This window comes from Lepus europaeus, chromosome 12 (genome assembly GCF_033115175.1).
Source record: "Lepus europaeus isolate LE1 chromosome 12, mLepTim1.pri, whole genome shotgun sequence".
Lineage (NCBI taxonomy): Eukaryota > Metazoa > Chordata > Mammalia > Lagomorpha > Leporidae > Lepus > Lepus europaeus.
In genome coordinates this window covers 17,220,072-17,233,598 of record NC_084838.1, presented here as the reverse complement: position 1 = coordinate 17,233,598, position 13,527 = coordinate 17,220,072, and the positions used below count along the sequence as shown (strand labels likewise).

The following is a 13,527-nucleotide window of genomic DNA, read 5'->3' as shown; positions in this document are numbered from 1 at the left end:
CTGTGGTCCAGCCCTGGGTAGGCAGCTTCCTGATGTGTGACCTTGAGGAGAACACATTTCTGAGCTCTGGGTCCTTTCTCCCTAAATTAAGGGCAATAATTATAAACCTTGTGAGGTTTTCTTGAAGAGGGAAGGAAATAAAATATGTAAAATGTTTGGTACACAGTGGGAACTCAATAATTGATATCTATGTTGTTTCTAATGATGAGTCTACTTCTACAAAACACACCAGCTGTCTTAATTTCACACACATTTCAGTCAAACACATACTATATGCCAGGCCCTGAGCCAGACACTGGACTTGACAAATATTACTCAGTTCTTGCCAGCCAAGAGATCACATGCTAGTCAGGGGGACAAATGGGATCCTTTGGAGCCTTAAACTTAATTAATGGTTTATGTTTCCCATACAATGAGATGCTAGAAAGGTGGGGGAAGGGAATTCATGACAACACAAAGGACCTGGGCAGGCTTTATGGAGACAAACTGACTTAAGCAAGGGCTTGAAGGACAAATGGCATTTCAGTGACAGACAAAGGAGAGGGAACAGTGGTGCTCCCTTGAGCATGGAGCATACGGGCAGCAGCAACATCAAGTCAAGGACTGATGGGGAAGGGGTGCTGAGCCATATAGTGGTTTATCTTGAACACCAAACTGAGAACTGGGGAGGAGGAGGGCTTTACTTTGCAAGTCATGGGAGATTGCAGAGCAAGACAGCGAGTTGATTTGCTGCATGTGCTAGGAGACACAGTGACCACCCAGGTGAGAGGAGAGAAGGGCTTGAGTGAGGGGATGTACAGTGGGGATAAAGAGGAGAAAATGCTGGCAGAGGGCTACAGAGACAAGCAAGGGGATGTACGGGGAGAAAGGGCAACAAATTCCCATGCCATGAGGAGTATGTTAAAAGAACAGAGAAGGAAGAATGGCTGCAAAGAACTATGCCAAAATACTAACAGTAGCTGATGGTAAGGGATAATACAGGTAATTTTTATTAGTATCTCTGTGCCTTCTGCATTTTTAAAATTATTTTGTTTTTAAAGGTCAGGATATGGAAAAAGAAGAACTAAGAACTGCTAAACGCTTTCGAACAGAGAAGAGAATGGCAGTGAGGACAGCATGCCAGGCAAATCAGAGTGGGAAGGCAAGGACAACTTTGGTTTGGGGAACAGTTTACGGGGCGGGACTTTGATGTCCACATTTATAGATCATTTCCTAGACTCCTGGAGCATATTCAAGAATCTGGTAATAGTGGTTGTACTGGGTGGAGAATTAAGTAGCTGAAGAATGGGAATAGAAAGAGGCTACTTTTCCCTATAATCCCTGTGTGTATTTTGAATCAGACAACATGCTGACCTATTACCTATGTAAAAATTCCACCTGAGGAAAAGAAAAACACACATTAGAGGAAAATGTGATTCAATTCACAAAAGGATTTACTATGCAATTTCCTCAGGTAGGTATTTGAAATGGCATTCAGAATACAGAAATTTCACTTGCAGACACTCTTTCTGCAATATGGTTATTACTCATTCATTCATTCCAGCAATGCTCTTGAGCAATCAACTACACACTTAGAAGATTTGTATACATATTGCACACAATTCTCATCATAATAGATTCATAGCAGAGGTGTAGTTAACAAACCAGACACAAAGACACAAAGACATGGAGGGGTAAATTTACTTGCCTAAAGTCACACCGCTGTCCAGCTCCAAACTCAGGCTCTCTAGGGTATAGATTTCTTTCTTTGCAATAACTTGAGATGTAATATTGGGAAAGCCGATTATCTTTTTGATGGGAAGTTTCCAAATATCACATTATGAGATTTCCTTTCATCATTTTATCCCAAAGTCACAATCTCATGAAGAGGGAGGTATCATTATGCCCACTTTGCAGAAAAGACAGCTGAGGTCACCTGGTAATAATGAATGAAACTGGACTCTGAAACCTGGTATGACTGATGCTCAAGCTCAAATTTTCAACTTGCGTTACTTTTAATTTAATACTCTAATACGGAAAGATTCATAACTGCTCTGCCTATGCTAGGCTTTCTCAAGACAGTAAGTTGAGATGAATATAATAGCACAAGGGTCATTAATACATCGGATCTTTGTCCTCATGTCATCAGGCTTGGTCTGCTCCTGAGCCTTGATTCATACTTGCATGATTCTCAGCAACCAAAAGCAGTGCCTCGAGACAGCAGGAGACTCCACATTCTCCCAGATGCGGTTCCCCATTTAAAGCCTCCACTCTGAAATGCAGTTGGCAGGGGCCCCATAGGGATTCTGGAAGGGGCTGCAGAACAGAGGTTCCCAGAGGCCAGCAGGGCTTTTAAAACTATCATTAAATATTTTACTGTAACAAAATTGAAAGGAAAGAAGAGGGAGGAAGGGAGGCAGGGAAGGTTTTTGTTCATCTATGAACAATTATTGGTCAAACGGAAAATTGAAAGCATCTGATAAAATAGTTCCTTTGTATCCAGGAAGCATCTGTCCTGCTGTGATTTAGATAGCAGAGCAAATATGTGGGGCCTGTGGTTGTCAGAAGTCTACTCCAGATCCTTCTCATAGTCCTTTTAATGTACTTCCATACTATTAAACATTCCAGTTAAGTCCCCCTTCTCTTCCTTCATTTCTGCTTTTTAATCCTGTACCCAAATGACCTATCATGCCCCTTCCTTGGTGAACAAATGTGGTAGACAGGATTCAGCTAGAATTCTTTCTCCACTAGGACAGGATTCTAGGAGTGATGCAATTCTAACATAAGAAAAGCTAACACTTGCATAGAACTGATTCCCCCTAGGTACTGCTCCAAATCGTTTACATGTACTGATTTATTTCATCCTTATGAGGACCCTAAGAGGTAAGATACTACTTTTATTCCCATTGTAATGGATGAGGGAACAAAGGCACAGGGTGCTTAAATAATGTTCCCAGGATTGCCCAGCTTGTAAGTAGTGGGGCCACAATTCAAACGCAGACAGTGGCTATAGAGCCAATTCCCTTAGTCTCTGTGCTGGTATGCAATAAAATATGAGTAAATACCCTATTTAATGCCTACAGCCATCCCTGTAAGGATGGTATCATAAACCTTGTTTTAAAGATGAATAACTAGGTCTTGGAGAGGCCATGTGTGGTAGTAAGTGGGGAAGCTGAGATTCGAATTTGGTCTACTTGCAGAGATGGCTTCACCATTTATAAACTACACGTACATGCTCATGGAGGGATGGCAAAGGTTTAACAAGTTGACGGCTAAAGTCTGTTACTTGATCCTCATACCTGGATGTGTTTTCCACTTCTCTGAGCTTCTGCTCAGAACTTTTTGTAGGCACTCTAATCAGGCTCACAAGATCCTAATGACCCCTCAATCCTTTTACATATTCAAGCATATGGAGATTAGGTCCCTATAACTGCCATGAGAACACCCCCCTCAGGTGAACTCTCTAGTCCCATCTCCTCTGGCCTTCACCTCCTTCCTGTAAGTAGTAAGTATTCCATCATCAGATTGGAAATAGGCTCAAAGAGAAGGCCACTAGACCAGCAGGTGCAACAGAAATATAAGGCAAGCCACAAATGCAATTTTAAGTGTTCTAATAGTCATGAAGATAAAAATAAGACACATAAGTTTTCAGAATATATCCAATTTGACCAACTATATTAATATATTATCATAACATATAAGTTAACTACATCTACTTTACATTGTTTGCATAAAATATTACTGAGACTTTTATATATTTTTTCATAGTAAATCTTTAAAAGCCATGTTCATTTCAAGCCTATGGCACATCTCAAAACAGAAAAGTGCATGTTCCCCCCAATTAAGAGAGGATAGTTTTGGGGGCATTTGGAGAATAAATATTACATAGCATAATTAAGGGCCAGGATATGAGTACAGAAATGAGATAAATAGCCACACAAAAGTGTTATGTTTTTTTAATGAAATGTGACTTGAATAAAAAATGAGGTAGCTAGGATTCCACTAAACCACAAGAGACATAGGCCTGCCCCCAGGGCATTTAGATTCTGGTTGGTGTCTGTATTATATTGGGGTAACCCATGAACCATGGGAGGCAATTAAATTAGCATACTGGAATCAGACATGAGTTCTTTTTTTTTTTTTTTAATTTGTCAGGTAGAGCTATAGACAGTGAGAGAGAGAGAGAGAGAGAGAGAGAGAGACGGAGAGAAAGGTCTTCCTTCCATTGGTTCACTCCCCAAATGGCCACTACAGCTGGCGCTGCACCGATCCGAAGCCAGGAACCAGGAGCCTCCTCCTGGTCTTCCATGCAGGTGCAGGGGCTCAAACACTTGAGCCATCCTTCATTGCCCTCCCGGGCAACAGCAGAGAGCTGGACTGGAAGAGGGGCAGCTGGGACTAGAACCCAGTGCCCATGTGGGATGCTGGTGCCGCAGGTGGAGGATTAACCAAGTGAGCCACGGCATGAGCCCCATCAGACATGAGTTCTAATCTTATGTTTCAATTTTTAGATGTGTGGCCTTACTTACCTTAATTTTAAAATTTTTATTGATTTATTTTCAATTTATTTGAAAGGCAGACACACACACACATATAATGAGAGAGAGAATATGAGAATCTTGCTGGTTTATTCTCCAGGTGCTGCTGCAGTCAGGGCTTAGCCAGGAACTTAGAACTCAATCCAGGTCTCCCACGTGGGTGTCAGGGACCAAGCATTAAGCCCTAACCCACTGCCTCCCAGGGTTGCATTAGCAGGAATCTACATTAGACTGCATAGGATTCGAACCCAAGCATTGCGGTTTGGGATGCAGGTGTCTCAAGCAGCATCTTAACCACTGTGCCAAATGCACGCCCCTGTACTTCCCTTTTAAGAAGGACAGTAACTGGCAGCTCACATGGTCATTATGGGGAAAAAGATATGTTGCATGTAAAAATGCAAAAACCAAAAAAGTGAGTTGGGGCATATTGGCATTTACTCAATGCTTGTCTGAGTTTGATAGAAAGAAAGGAAGTACTGCTACATGATCAGCCACCCTCTTGTGTGGGGTGACGTCATGGAAAGGTGGCAGCCACCCAAGGCATATAGCCTCTTTTTGTCCATATAATCTGAAGGGGTCACAGGCCAATTACAGATGACTTGGAGGTGACTCAGATGGCTGGAAAAAAGCCCTCATTGTTAGTACTTTGATATAAAATTTGTGATTTAGTGCACTAAAATAGTCATTAATACAGAGGGCTGTCCAGGTATTTACATTTAGTGGCTATGAGCAAGTGAGAATGGTCAGCGGCAGGCAGTAAAAATGTAGAGACAATCTATCAACTGGAATCAACAGTCCCAGGCCATGCTCATTGGATACGAGGTTCTTCTGATCCTGGATGGTATGAGATGGAGCCATCAAGATGGGTTCAAAGTACATACCACAGTATGACAAGCACTTCCTATACTTCACCTCACAAGCATTTCCTACATCTGAACCTCCCAAGAGGTCTGAGAGGTAACAATCATTCCCATTTTGGGGTGAACCAACGGAAGGAAGGCCTTTCTCTCTCTCTCTCTCTCACTGTCTAACTCTGCTTGTCAAAAAAAAAAGTTTTTTTTTAAATCCTCTGTTCTCATAAAAGCATGCTCAACATTATTACTCATTAAGAAGATACAAAACATAGCTACAGATAATGTTACCCTTTAAGAAAAATAATGAAAATTAATAGATTTTGGTTAGAATATGGAGCAACTGGAACCCTCATACTTTGCTGGTATACGTGTTCAATGTTGTAACTGCTATGTAAAACAGTTTGTGCTTCCTTAAGAAATTAAACAGATTTATCACATGACCCTAGAATTCCATTCTTATTCACATACCCCAAAGAACAAAATATAAAGTATGCAAACAAATATCTATATATGAATACTTAGAGCAGTGCCATTTACAAACCTTAAAGTGGGAACAATTCAATGTCCAATCATCTACTGATGAATGGATGAAAAAACTGTAGTACACTCACATGGAATATCACCTAGCCATAAAAAGGAATGCTGATACAAGGTACTGCATGCATTAACCTCACAAACATTTTTCTAAGTGAAAAATATCTACACATAGAAAGTCATATTGCATGTGCATTTATATAAAACATTTAGAATAGGTAAATCCATAGGGGTAGAAAGTTGTCACAGCTAGGCAGAGGGAATACATCATTTTCTTTCCAGGAGAAGGAAATGTCTTGGAACCAGATAGAGGTGATGGTCGCACAACTTTGTGAATATACTAAATGCCACAGGATTATGCATTTCCAAATGATTGATGGGCAATTTTACATGATGTAAGTTTCATCTCAAAAAATATAGAAAAAGATGCCATTTGTTCTCTTTGTTATATTGCAAGACTAAGGATAGAGCTGTAGAATGCGGAACTTGAGAACTATGCAAAAGAAAAGAACGAAGTTGGGACACTGAGTGGAGATTCCAGAGCCCCCTTGAAAAGGCCAGGAGCCTGGACTTCATGGAATATAGCCCATTGTTGGAGGATTCACAGGGTGAGCATTCCATCTGTCCTAGACTCAAAGATCACCTCAAATTTCATCACAACAGTCCACTCATTTGCTTATTCATTCATTCAACAATAGTTTAAGTGCCCACTCTAGTCCAAACATTGTTCTAAGCACTCAGAATACAGCAATGAATGAAAAAGACAAAAACTGATGACTTTTTGAAGTTAAAAAATTTCTGGGCCGGTGCTGCGGCTCACTAGGCTAATTCTCTGCCTGCAGCGCCAGCACCCTGGGTTCTAGTCCCGGTTGGGGCGCCGGTTCTGTCCCGGTTGCTCCTCTTCCAGTCCAACTCTCTGCTGTGGCCCGGGAGTGCAGTGGAAGATGGCCCAAGTGCTTGGGCCCTGCACCCACATTGGAAACCAGGAGGAAGCACCTGGCTCCTGGCTTCAGATCGGCGCAGCACACCCGCCATAGCGGCCATTTGAGGGGTGAACCAACAGAAGGAAGACCTTTCTTTCTCTCACTGTCTAACTCTGCCTGTCAAAAAAAAAAAAATTTCTGGTGGAGAAGCATATAAGATATTCTAGGCATGGCATTCTATGATTTAGCAAAGCCCTCAGCATGGAAATTCCAACTTGAAAGGAGAGGGGAGGAAGTTGTAGGAGAGACTGGTTCCTTGCATTGGTTCATTCCCCAAATACTCACAACAGCTAGGGCTGGGCCAGGCCACAACTGAGAGCCAGGAACTCGATCCAGGTTTCCCACATGGGTAACAGGAACCTAAGTACTTGAGCTATCACCTGCTGCCTCCCAGTGTGCACATTCACATGAAGTTGAAATCAAAAGCGGAGCCAGAACTTGAATCCAGGCATTCTAATATACATCAAACACCTGCCCTTGCATGGCAATTCTTCTGTCAATTTTTCTGATAAACTGAGACAGTCAAAGGAATTTAGAGGCTTCCCAAAGATGACATAGATATTTGGTGACAAAGTTGGGATTTGACCCTAAGTTTGCTCTGGAGAAATCAGGTGATAAGAACAATTGGAAAGCCATATTATGGATAAGTCTGGAATAAGAGGATGCCTTCACTTTCCTGGGCCTAGGAGAGTTAATTCATTGCACTTGTTTGCAAATGTACCTTCTCTGTCTGGGCTGGCCTGTCCTCTGACTTGCTCCACCAGCCTCTGATAGGCCCACCCCTCCACACTCCATCTCCTGCTCTTGCTATCATGATGGATGGTGGTGACATGTTAAATTATTCAGGCTCCGTGTCTTCCTCAAGCTGGTGACAGCGATATTGCATTTTTAGATTACCCAGAACTGCACAAGATAGAGAAATATGTGGCTCAGGAATGCAAAAACCCATCTGACTCCCAAGAGTCCAGGGAATACAAATGGTGCCAGTCATGGGAAGAGGGCAGAAGTGGCTAAAACTTTTTACACCCCCTAAGCCACATAATTCACAATTCTCTGAGCCGTAGGCCTAACCACAGAAGTCTATATATAGTCACCTCTTGGAGATGTTTTAACCACAATTGCCACCTGCCATAGTGCTAGGCACTTTAGATAGAGAGAACTATACTATTCCTCCCAATGTGGACATAGATGAGAGAGGTTAGGTCCTTTCCTGTGGTCACAAAGGCAGGTAAGTGGAGTATCTAGGACCCCTGATTCTTCTGATCCCTCAGGGTAGGAGCTTCTGCAGCATTCTTGAGAACCACACTGAATTTTTAGAATTGGTTTTTATGGTGAAAAATTTTCATGCAAAAATTATAATTAGACATTATAATTCCAGAAAAATGTAAATAACAAAAAGTATCACTGATAGAAGTCATAAAATGATGGCACATCTAAAATACTTCCACAAGACCATTAAATACAATGATATGTCTACATTTATTGATACAGAAATGTCTCCATTATATATTATTGTGTGAAAATACACAGAATAATATTAAGAAGGATTTCACTTGTGTAAATTTATACACACTTGCTGATATTTCATGTGAATCCCGCTGTGTAGAATAAAAATGAATACATTTTAATTCTAAAAAATAAAGTAAAAAGTCATTCTGAGATGTCCATGATCTAAAATTATATAATAAATTTTAAAAAGCAATATTGTATAACTGTTACAACAAAAGATCCTACTCTATTTAAAAATATAAAACATGAAGTATTTAAATCCACACACAGACACTGAAAAGCATATTAAGGTACTATAGTGTCTATTCTCTGGTGAAAAAATTTGGAGTATTTAATCTTTTTTTATTTTACTAATTTGCATTTTATAATTTTACTCTCATTTTTTTCAAAGTTATTTATTTATTTGAAAGTCAGAGTTACACACAGAGAGAAGGAGAGGCAGAGAGAGAGAGAGAGGTCATCCATCCACTGATTCACTCCCCAGTTGGCCTCAACAGTCGGAGCTGTGCTGATCCAAAGCCAGGAGCCAGGAGCTTCTTCTGGGTCTCCCATGAGGGTGCAGGGGCCCAAAGACTTGGGCCATCTTCTACTGCTTTCCCAGGCACCGCAGGTGGTGGCTTTATCTGCTACACCACAGTGCCGGCCCCTCCCATGAATTCAAATGTTTCTAATGAAGACAGAATGAAAGTCATATTTATTTTTTATAATCAATTTTCCTTTTGCCTCTGTTCAAATCAGTTCCTCACTTGACATTTCATGTGATAATGACAGCCCAGAGGGGCATCATTTCATCAGCCAAGAAGCTAGACATACCATTACATCTCCAAATTTGGACCCAAAGCACTTTTTAAGGAGCAGATACCCTCTCAACCAAGATCAACACAGTGTTTCATGAAAATGAGGCTTTGTCTTCTGGAATACCCCACTGCTCCCTGTGGGAGCCTGGATTTACAAAGAGGACCATACCCAACACCTGATCTCACATTCTCTTCCTAGGTGAGACAGTTGCCACTCTCCCATCAAAGGTGGAGTCTCGTTTCTTTGGCTGTTAATCTGTAGCTCACAGAATGCAGAGGATGTGACTCTGCCTGACTTCCAGGGCAACGTCTGGCTCTTTCAAAACACTAGCTTTTTCAGATGTACTCTCTTTGGAAACCTGCCACCACATCATGAAATCTTAGTCACCTGGAGAGGCCATGGGTACACAGGCCAGTCAATAGCACCAGCTGAGCCCAGACCATCATCTGGGTCAAGGTATCCCAGACCATCCCAGGTGGCAAACATTTGGGAGAAGTTGTTTCAAGTTCATTGCAACTTCCAGCCATCTGTGTCCACTACAGACATTTGAGTTTCACCAGCTGAGATACAGTCATTATAGAGCTAGGATAATCCAATCCCTGTTATCTTTGACGACTTCTCACTCCTAATAAAAATCAATGAGCATAATAAGATTTTTGCTTTAAGACACTAAGTTTGGGATGGTGTATTAAGCAGCAGTAGGTAATCAGAACACTCTCCTTGTCCAGTCCTACAGAAATACCCAAGCTCTTTCCAACCTGTTACCATATGGCAGCCCAGAGCAATGGAAAGATGAATTGGGTGGCTGGAGACCCAAGTGCTAGTTTGGTCTGTCCTATCACTAAATATAGGAGACTGAAAAAGATATTAAAAACATAGCAAATATTGCATGACACTTAACATATTTACTTCCTTTCGAACGACAGCAACTCATTTGACTCTCATAGTAATTGGATGATATCCATGCTGCTATCTCATTTTGAAAGACGAGGAGACTGGGGTCAGAGACACTACAAGTAGCTTGCTCGAGGTTGCAGCTCATAAATGGCAGAGCAGAGACTAGAACACAGGGCCAGGGCCAGAGGTACAGCAGAGCATGGGGGCAGATTTGAGCCTCTAAGCTTGGCAAGGAACTAGGTTCCAAGCAATTTCTACCCTTTAGTTGCTGTATCTTTTGAAATCACAGCTGCAGGCTATTAGCTTACCCCACATAAAGACCCTTAAGCTGACTGACGATTGCCCATGTAACCATTCACAATCTTTCCATGCAAGCTAAATATTCCTATTCATTCCTTTAGCATTCCTTATACCATATGCTTAAACTTATAATTTTTGGATTATAAAACTTTTTTGAATAAGAAAGACATAAAGAAGAAAACTGTAAAGGAAAATAACTATTACTCCTAACTGACTTCTCTTACTTCAAGCTTTAATATGCAGAAATATGCAAATATTTTTATAACTGGGTTTCATTATAACTTGAGTACACTGTGTGAATTTTGAAAACAACATACATATGGATATTTATTTATTCATGTCAGAAATATACATTGGGATCCAAGGAGTTGCATTGCAGTTTTTTCTATTATACAATTTACCTATATCTCACACATAAACATGCATATGTGTTTGTGACTGTACACATGTTGAGATCTATATTTGCATCAATATCAGCATCTATACACATAAATCTGTACTCACATTCACCAAAACAGTAACAGCAATTTTCTCAGAATACTGGGATTTTCTTCTTTTTGTTTAAATTTTTCCATTTTAGAAAATGAACATCAAGTATTTGTGCAATTAAATATAAATAAAATATTTTCCAATAGTAAGTATTCATCTCCAACTTAAATTAATACTTGCAAAATACTCCACTATATAAATGTAGCATTGCTTATTTAACCAATTCTCCATTGTTCAAATTTTGTTTCCAAAGTCTTACTATAATATTGCACCATTCATTCTAAGAGATAAATCACTCTACACTTCTCTGTGTATCCTTGCATAGAATTTTTTCAGAGTAAAGGCAACTTACTGGGTCAAAGGTTATTAGCCTATTTAAAGTTGTTGATCCATAACGTCAAGATGTCCTCCAGAAAGGATATACCAATTTCATACTGAACCACTGTGTATGTGTGTGTGTGTGTGTGTAGGTTATTTCACTACCTCTTCTCTAACACTCAGTATAACATCACTATTTTCAAATCTCAGTGATTTTAATATGCATCCATGTTTCAAATTCCTTTTGTCATACTCTTTACACTATACCCCAGTTCACTCAAGCTGTTTTTGAGTTGTGATGGTTTAGGTGTGGTCTGACCCCACAGGCAGAAATGGACTCTCACCTCCTGTTACTGACTGTGAGAACTGTCACGATGCATCCCAGGACGGCCTCAGCTTAGACCAGCAGCTAACTTGTATTCAGTATTCCCTCAGTTCATTGTTCTCATGCACTGCAAATAAATCTGGTCTTTCCCATCATGTATTTGTAGAATTGATTTTTCTAAGCCAAAGTAAAGAACATTTTGTACTACCAAATTGTATCTATATGTTTCAGCCCTTTCTTCTAGTCTCTCAAGATATTTTTTTGTCCCAGTCTTGTCCCAGTCTTATGCTCTCATGCTTTCACTATTCCCTGGCTACATACCCCCTATGAAGTGGGTAAATATGAAAAGCAGCAGCAGGTAAGAAAAGGAATGAATAGCTACCAGGTGCAAAGCTAAATGTCAAGCAATGCGACTAGAAGTTTACATTTGTTAAAATTATTTAGTATAAGGACATTTCCAAAAGTGTGCAGAAAATAGAATTAAAAACTAAGTAGATTTTGCAGCAAAATTTTTTTTGAAATCCAAGCATAGTTTTTTCACAATATTCATTTTCCATGAACTGTTTGACGACTCCCTAGTATAAGAGTATAATTAAATACATGCTGCTATCTTGATTTCTGTTGTTGTTTCATTTATTTATTTGAAAGGCAGAGGAAAGAGGAAGAGGAGAGAGGGAAAGAGGAAAAAAGGAAAGAGGCAGAGGGAGAGGGAAAGAGAGAAGGAAAAGGAGAAGGAATAGTGGACAGGGAGAGGGAGAAAGAGAATCTCTCTTCCATCTGCTAGTTCACTCCCCAAATACCTCCAACAGCCACACTAAAACCAGAAGTCAGGAACTCTAATCAGTCTCCCAGGTAGAAGGCAGGGGCTCAAAGTACGTGAACCATCATCTGCTGCCTCCTAGGGTGCACATTAGAATGAACCTGGTAGAAAGCAGACACTGGACTCCATTCCAGATACCTGAATACAGGATGCTGCTGTCCTAAGCACACAAATCTTGTCCCTCACTACCTTGTTTTCAAATATTAGGTGGGGCCAGGGCTGTAGCACAGCGAGTTAAAGCCCTGGCCTGCAGGGCCAGCAGCCCATATGGGCGCTGCTTCAAGTCCTGACTGCTCTTCTTCCAATCCACCTCTCTGCTGTGACCTGGGAAAGCAGTGGAAGATGGCCCAAGTCCCTAGGCCTCTGCACCCTTGTGGGAGACCCAGAGGAAGCTCCTGGCTCCTGCATTCAGACCAGCTCAGCTCTGGAGCTCTGACCATTCTGGGCACTTGGGGAGTGAACCAGCAGATGGAAGACCTTTATCTCTCTCATTGACTCTACCTCTCTCTGTAATTCTTTCAAATAAATAAAATAAATCCTTTTTTAAAAGTTCATGTAAAATGCAAGTAAAAGATAAGTTCATTAAAAAATTAGAGAATTGATATTTTCAGAGATCATTTGTCTTGAGTAAGTTTGTATGGTCAGCAACAAGGAAAGATGAGCTGGAAAGCCTAACTGTGGTCTTTACTATTCATAGTATCCTACACTAGTCTTCCATTATGTAAGGCAAAGGCATCAACATTGGAGAAAACTAGAGGGAGAACAGGACATGATGGCTCATGATTGCAGAGCACTCTACAGGTTGACATCAGTGACTTAACTGAAAACTCTTCAGGACTATGTAGTTGAATAAAATGAACCCGCTGACTGTACCATCAATTAGCTTACACCACCACCACTTTGGAAAAAAAAGAATTCAATAAATACATTTTGACAGCAAACATATCAAGAAGTGGATATACACTGGAAACCAAAACAGAAGTAGCCCAATTATCAGAGAATTTATGCTTAGTTGGGGAGATAAAATATTCAGCTAGAATACACACATACAAATTCATATATTTAGAGAAATTCTGTCAAATTTTGCTGATATTCAGATATCCCGTATCCATGGTATCTCTCTAATACAACCATACAACAAACCTATCTGACATAGATAGGCAGTCAGCCTGGCACTATTTAT

At 40.5% G+C, this 13,527-nt stretch overlaps 1 protein-coding gene across 5 annotated transcripts in view; it reads right to left on the bottom strand.

Annotated features, from left to right (window-relative positions):
- Positions 1-13,527, bottom strand: part of ASTN2 (astrotactin 2) — a 1,014,855-nt gene that overhangs the window by 685,419 nt on the left and 315,909 nt on the right. The gene's annotated exons all lie outside the window — the stretch shown is intronic.